This window comes from Littorina saxatilis, linkage group LG1, assembly GCF_037325665.1.
Source record: "Littorina saxatilis isolate snail1 linkage group LG1, US_GU_Lsax_2.0, whole genome shotgun sequence".
Classification (NCBI taxonomy): Eukaryota; Metazoa; Mollusca; class Gastropoda; order Littorinimorpha; family Littorinidae; genus Littorina; species Littorina saxatilis.
In genome coordinates, this window is record NC_090245.1 from 51,600,300 (window position 1) to 51,607,724 (window position 7,425).

Consider the following 7,425-nt stretch of genomic DNA (forward strand, 5'->3'; position numbering starts at 1 on the left):
CCATACAGAACAGACAATAAATGAGGAGGAAGACGTGAGGGGGTTGGGGGGGGGGGGTTGTAGAAAGTGTAGGAATCAGAAAGCCAGTTGCGTGGGGAAACTGCGAAAGCGGGAGGGATGGCATGAGAGGGAGAGTAGTTTTGTCAAAACTGGTCTTCCTGTCCCGTCATGTCAAGGAATGCAAAACAATTGCCATGTTTACGGAGGAGGGTGGGGGGGGGGAGGTCTTTCGTTTTTATGTTTTCAAGAATCAAAAAGAACAATTAAGAATAGCCTACATTTTACCTGTCGTTCTTATCATAATAAAAGAGAGTTGATGTATGTCACCACAATGTATAAACATTAGAAGAGAGGAGGCGGGGGGAGGAGACTTTTTCGGAGGGTGAAGGTCTCTGAATCAAAAAGCCAGGGATGCATGGGGGAATTATTGGAAGGAAGGGGGTGGGGGTAGGGGGAAGGTGAGGGAGTAGGTTTTGTGGGGAAAAACATGTTCCTCGTCCCATCACGTCGCACGCGGAGGGTGGGGGGACTCCGCACATCGCGCTGAAGGGAACGTCACACTCCACAAACGACCCTGCCCCTCTCAAAAAGTCTCCCCTTTTCTTTTTTATCATAGCTTCTCGCAGGCTAGTCTAAAGTTAGCTGCCTACTACTACTACAGCTAGTAACCATATCTCGCGAGCTTTGTACAGGGTGAATCATTGAGCCGGGTATGAAGACCGGGTATTTGTTCAAAGCCTCAGAGTGCCTGACAGAGGAAGCAGTTTGAACTGACCTCTCTAGCCGCGGAATAGTTGTGTTGTGTTGTGTTGTGTTGTGTCTGTGTTTGCGGGCCTGCAGTGTAAGTGTGTCCACAACTACCCTTGGATTTTTGCTACAACGGTGCCGAGGAATTCCGGCTGTTTGAGTGAGAAACTTCGGGGTAAGTTTTATCAAAGTTTTGTCCCACTTAAGACACCTGTCGGCTGTTGGGTGTGATAACTCAGTGAATGATTAATGTGTCGTCTGCTTCTTTGTTGTGAAACCTCGTGGTGGATGGGATGGGATTGTTGTGAGCGTGAATTCTTGAGAGCATATTAGTGTGACAGACACCGAGTTTGAGCAAATCTTATCAGACAACTGCTGTCAAATAATAATATTGTATCAGATCTGTTGAGTTTCTCCCATGATGAACGTGGAATTATTAATGATAATGATATTTCCCTTGATAGGATTCTTGGCATGAAACTCCTTGATGTCGGTCTGAATTCATTTATTTCAAAGCAGAAATGTCTGTTATTTTCGGATAAATTTTGTAAATAACTTGTCTTGTAAAAAGTACAACAGGAAACAATATAATTATGCACACAAAACGGTTTAACAACAAGGGCAACACTGAATGTCGACGGCTTTGTTACTTATACTGTGTGTCTTGTCATTTGTAGACAAGACTGAATGGCATTGTTAAAAGAATAATCAGAAGAGAGTAACACCTACGAAAGATTAGCATTTTTGACTGATGCGTAAGTGGATTTCCTGTGAAACAGTTACTGATTAAAGATGAATATAATTATGTGTAAACACACGAGAATATAGATATATCTAAGAAAAAGAAAGCAACAGATCTAAATCTAAACGAAAGATAGTCCTTCGGTAGATCTTTTCGAAGAAGGCTGTTTCAGTTCCCATACCATGCGTGTAACAGCTAGTGTGTCAGTATTTGCGTGCGTGCCCGTGCGTGCGTGTGTGTGTGTGTGTGTGTTTGTGTGTAGTGTCTTAGCGTTATCAAAATTATCAAGCTGTCTGTCTGTCTGTCTGTCTGTCTGTCTGTCTGCCCGTTTGTGTCAGTGTGTGTATATGTGTTTATTTATGTCCGTCTTTGTGTCACCCTCCATGTATATTTTGTAAAGCGTAAATGTGTGACCGTGTGCGTGTGTGCTCTTTAGCATTTTCATGATACGACACTTGAAGAGCAAATCGCTGATTTTATTTCTTTGATAAAAGCAGAACATTCCCATTTGGAATTTACTTCCTCGTGCGCTAAACATTCAACAATTTACTGAGACCTACAACTGAGCCAAACACACCCGCCACATAAAAAACAAACACTGAGCTGTGTTAGTCTGACTTGTAAAAGTGCTTTCGTAAATATACACGTGTACCTACAACAAAGAGGTCCTTGGGTACGATCCGTAGACTGACAAAAATGTATATATGGCTAAGGGTTTTCTCTTTTCTAATGTTCTTACCATAGATTCTGTTGTAAAATATAACGTGCAAACATAGCATCCTCGGGTATTTCTGTGGACGTAACATTGTACAGCTATATTAAGGCTTCTCTCACGACTAAATACTCAGATCTCTAGGATCTTTGATACAGACTCGGAATACAGATGTACGGGCTGTCTGTACCTCAAATTACGACAAAACTTGATACTTAAAACCAACTCTACATAGCATTTAAACTGCGTCACTTGTGAACATTGCTGGCATACCCTTTCACAAATAGCACCATTGTTCGTAAACATTAATACACACGCGTACTGGCTAGAGATGTGCCTCAAATAACTGTAGCTACAAATACATGTAGTTCAAACTCTAACTCATTAAGGTTTTGATGCTTAGTATCCCTACAAACGACTGTTGCCCCAGTACAATGTTTCGCATACAACGACGGTGTAAAAAAAAACCCAACCTAGTTGATAGTTTCTCTCGCCGTGAAACTCAACCATGGGAACTTGCAGCGACTGAGAAAGAGGAAAACGGCGACATTAGAGTCGTCACCCAGATATACTGCGCAACGATAACCTGAATTCTCTTCACAGCCACCTGCCAAAAAAAAACCCAGCAAGATGAATGGGATGTTTTGAGGCGTTGGAATTTTAAATAGGGACACCACATCCTTTCATGGCGGTGGGAACATTCAGCGAGAGAATCATGACGCGTAGATTGTACAGACCCGTTGGGGAAGTTTGTGGTTTGAAGATGCTGCAAATGAAATGTGTTATCAGTTGAGGTCCGCAGATGTGTTTTTTGGTGGTTGTTTTTGAGTGTTGTTGGGTGTGTTTTGGTGGGTTTTTTTTGTTTGTTTGGTGTTGTTTTGTTGGGGTTTTTTTTTTGGGGGGGGGGGTGAGGGAAAGGCGGAATCTGTTAGTGGATTGCTAGGTCGCTGGTTCAATAAACTGTTACAGTACAATGATAGTTGGGAACCTTTGGTAAGTTCATAAGTTGACATATATACATATAAAGAAGAATAGTATGCCTTAATTATTTGGTTTATTTGGTTTGCTTAGGCTACGCAGGGAGGTATAGTTTTCGCTACAATTTTTTACAGTTTTTTTTATTTGTGTTTTTGGCAGAGGTGTTCCCAGGCCTCGGTCTTCGGTCACTAACGCATACTTTTTTCATATGACTCATTGTCGTGACCCCTAGCCTGTTGACCGTCATACACTTTTGACATAGTGGAGGTCTTTTGACTGAACAATGTTGTTTTAGCCAACATCTGCGGACATTCAGTCCAGGTCTAACGGACCTATTGTCTTCTGAATCTGGGAACAACACTGCTTGAGTTATGTGTGGGTTTGTGTTGGTTGTGGGTTTAACGTTTGTTTAGTTTTTTTTTGCCAAGATAAGATAAATGTGCTTGTCTACCCCTATAACCTTTAACTGTCTCTTCTCGTTCCATTCGCTTGGACTTTTCTTCAATATGAAAAAGAATCTGTGTTATCAGCTTTTAGTGAGTTGACTCAGCCGAGAGGACCAATTACTGTACCAACAGCTGTCAGCGTTACCAACGTAGGGCCGACTTCTCCTCCTAGTTGCATTGCCAACCGTTGCCAATGTCCTCATCTCCGTCTGCAAGATCCTTGTAATAGCTGTCAACATTTTTGCAATGTCGCCTTGTTTCATTTCGGTATTAGTTAAGAACGCTAGAGCCCCCGTTACATGTGTCTCCTCCAAACCAATGCTGAATAAACCATACTTACTTGATTATCACTCCCACCCCGCAGATCAGCCAAAGTCTTGATGAGGCCATAAGTATTATCGTGTCTTAAAGTTCAATCCTTGGCGGCAGAAAATGGCTTCTACCAATGCCCTCACCCAACCGCCGCGCCCACTCCACCCCCTTCGCCTAAAACGCTATAAAATGAAAGTTACTAATGTCAACAGGACATTTCAATGAAAGTAGCCCGTCCGCCAGTACACCGTATCCCAATGGGCCATGGGGATTGTAATAATGATAGTCCGCTGGTTTTGTTATACGGCCTGACCCCTTTGGTCAGTGTCGAGTAACAGGTATGTTGTACCCGCAAAACAGGTAATAAACCCTTGTGTCCAGCCCTGGGCCCGAAGATCTCTCACAGTAGTATAGCTATTGAAAGGATTAGGGTAGATTGCAATGACCCGACAGTAGGCTGTATAGCTATTGTATACAAAGTTTAAGGGCATCACAATCTGTGGCCTTCTGGCTATAACAGCTCATGTGGTATCTAATGGTTTCCATTGTTTGAAAAATGATGGTGTGTCAGTCTTTACGATTAACCATTGAATGATTGTAGATGCCTGATCATGCGAGGCTGTATTGGCCTCATATAAAACAACAAGGTACTTCTTGTCTTCTAGTTGTGAATACGAGTATGAATCAACAAATGTTTTGATTTTTCATGAATTAAACGTTCCAATAACTTAAACTTCTGGGTGGTTTTTTTATTCTGAATTTAGGAACGTTTGCAGTCTATCTGTTTTGAAGTTCTGGATATGCTCGCTGTGGTACGAGAATTTGGTTGTTTTGATAGTTTTAAATATGATGGTTCGACGACTTCTAAAATTTGCCATCAAGGGTGCAAATATTGACCAGAACGCCTTACAGCAGGCTGTACAGGTCTCGTTTACAGTATAACAAGGTTCTTCTGGCCTTTTGGTTAACAACTCTTGATACGACCATTCTGGTATGCGATAGATCAGTCTGTCGTTTTAGAAATAAGGTTTTGCTGGTCTCTACAATCAGACACTCTCGAGATGTAGGTAGCTGCATAGGTCTCGTATACAGTACGACATGGTTCTTGTGGCCTTCTGGCATACAAGTTATGATGTGATTGCTGAGGTCTGTGGTGGTTTTTACCCTTTGAAAATTGATAGTTTTTTCAGTCTCTATGATCATCTACCGAAGGGATGTAGGGAGCTTAAAATGCCTGACAGCAAGCTGTGGTCAAAATGACAAGGTGCTTGTTGCCCGCTGGCAAGCACTCTTAAAACGGCCACGCCACTGGCACTGTGCCTGGGTGGAACATGATAGTGTTCATCGTTTGAAAAAAAGGTGGATTTGTCAGACTGTGCGGTAGGCACTGGATTTTCATTCACCTGTCTCCAGCCTCTATTCATCCCATTATAGTTTATCCCCGCATGATTGCCGAACCGTGTTGCATATATATCTAGCAAATATTTTTGTGAAAGTTTGGATTACTCACGCTAGCCGCATCTTTCAAGTTTCGTGTACACCTCTTCTTCTTCTGTTGTGTTTTCTTGTTTATGTTCGGATGTAACATGAGTAGGTGTTAGTCGACTGAAAGGCATTCTCACTCAGCGTGTTGTGAGGTTGTTTTATATCTTTTCCTTTTCTTTATTCTTTTCTGGGTGGGTTTTTTTTTTTTTTTTGCAACGGATGTAACATGAGCAGGTGTTATTCGAGTGAAAGATAATTTCAGTCCACGGGCGGTGAAGGTCTCATCTTCAAAGCAAATCTTGTACCTTTTTTCAGGTCTTTTATCTTCCGAGTATTCTACAAAAGCAGTCCAACAAACTTAATGTGTTTTGACTGTACTACTCAGTATAGCAAGGGTACGGTGGTCGTGTGATACCTCATGTGTGATACCTCATGTGTGGGTACATATATTTAAAAACGTATCCCTTCACGTGTAAACAAACCGGCACGGTTGGCCTAGTGGTAAGGCGTCCGCCCCGTGATCGGGAGGTCGTGGGTTCGAACCCCGGCCGGGTCATACATAAGACTTTAAAATTGGCAATCTAGTGGCTGCTCCGCCTGGCGTCTGGCATTATGGGGTTAGTGCTAGGACTGGTTGGTCCGGTGTCAGAATAATGTGACTGGGTGAGACATGAAGCCTGTGCTGCGACTTCTGTCTTGTGTGTGGCGCACGTTATATGTCAAAGCAGCACCGCCCTGATATGGCCCTTCGTGGTCGGCTGGGCGTTAAGCAAAAACCAAACAAACAAATCAAACGTGTAGACAATTCCACTCACCGTCTCAGATCTGGTTTTACATGGGATAGGACAACTCTTCACTTAATCGCATTCCAAAAATGAAGTGTCTGGCTGATCTTTGTACACAGTGGGAATGTTTTATGAATTAATTTCGTAAAAGTCACTGGTTGCGTTAAAAACAAATCATCCAAAAAAATCCAACTCCCCACAGCAAACAGTCAGGGTGTTGATTTTTGGTATGTGTCCAAGTGGAAGTATATTGTTATTCCAAATAAAAACCTGTACATGTCTATGGTGGCTGATATGCTGGGCAACATGAGACGGAAGGTACTTTTAAGTTTTTGACGAGATCGAGACAATTAAGCCTCTACATGCTGGCGTGTCGAAGAAGACAGTCGCAGTGGGCTTGTTGGCGTCAAAATATAATACTATATTATCCTCGTCGTATTACCAATTGGACGCTAAACTTACAGCGTCAAGTCAAGTTGTTGGTGGGTTTTTTTTTTACGAAGAGCGAGCTAGGACCAAATTAACTTTTTCGTCCTTTTTCCACTGTCTAGGTCATCAGGTATGTGGCAGGCTGAGTCAGGCTCAAATGAAGCTGATGTCTTGAGATTCTGTTTGCTCAATGTTACCCCTTTCTAAGATTAGAAATGCCTCTCCGGCTTGTCAGTAACACCAAATGTAAACATGGTAGGAGAGCCCATTTCTGTTGATGACGTGGTTCCTTGTTTTGTAATGAAAAATTAATCAAAAGATAACGGTTCTAATGTCTTGCAGAAAAGAGAAACAAAGAACTATCAAAACCCATTGGTGAGGATACTGATGCAGTTAACTTTAATTCAGTGACTGATGAACACAAGGTCAACACTGATCTTGACCGCGAGTTCAACTTTAACGAGTCTGCACCCCAGTCCAGGTTTCACTGCCCCGAGTTCGTGACTGCAGTCAGTTTTGTTGGTTCGGGCTTTGGACCGCGTGTTGACTCTGACGTCTGCCCACCCCGTCACCGCTTGACACGGTCGCCAGGTATACGTGGCCGGGGTGGATGTGTTGCTAGGTGGTCTTTGGCCGAGATGGGATATAATTCGGAGTAGAAGAGGTTAGGATGTAGTGCTGTGTTGGTTTTAGATTGTGATGGATGTTTGAGACGGTTTGAGAGCTATCACGTTTTGTGGGGAGAGTTATTGATATGTAGCCTGTGGGAGTTCACAGGTATACTGGAGA

General features: G+C 42.7%; 1 protein-coding gene across 2 annotated transcripts in view; it reads left to right on the forward strand.

The window, feature by feature from the left end:
* Nucleotides 1-609: 609 nt before the first annotated feature.
* Nucleotides 610-7,425, forward strand: part of LOC138973340 (PH domain leucine-rich repeat-containing protein phosphatase 2-like) — a 56,462-nt gene continuing 49,646 nt past the window's right edge. For both annotated transcript variants that reach the window (XM_070346069.1, XM_070346076.1), the window contains exon 1: nucleotides 610-922. The gene's annotated coding sequence lies outside the window, so the exon portion shown is untranslated. The remainder of the gene's footprint in view (nucleotides 923-7,425) is intronic.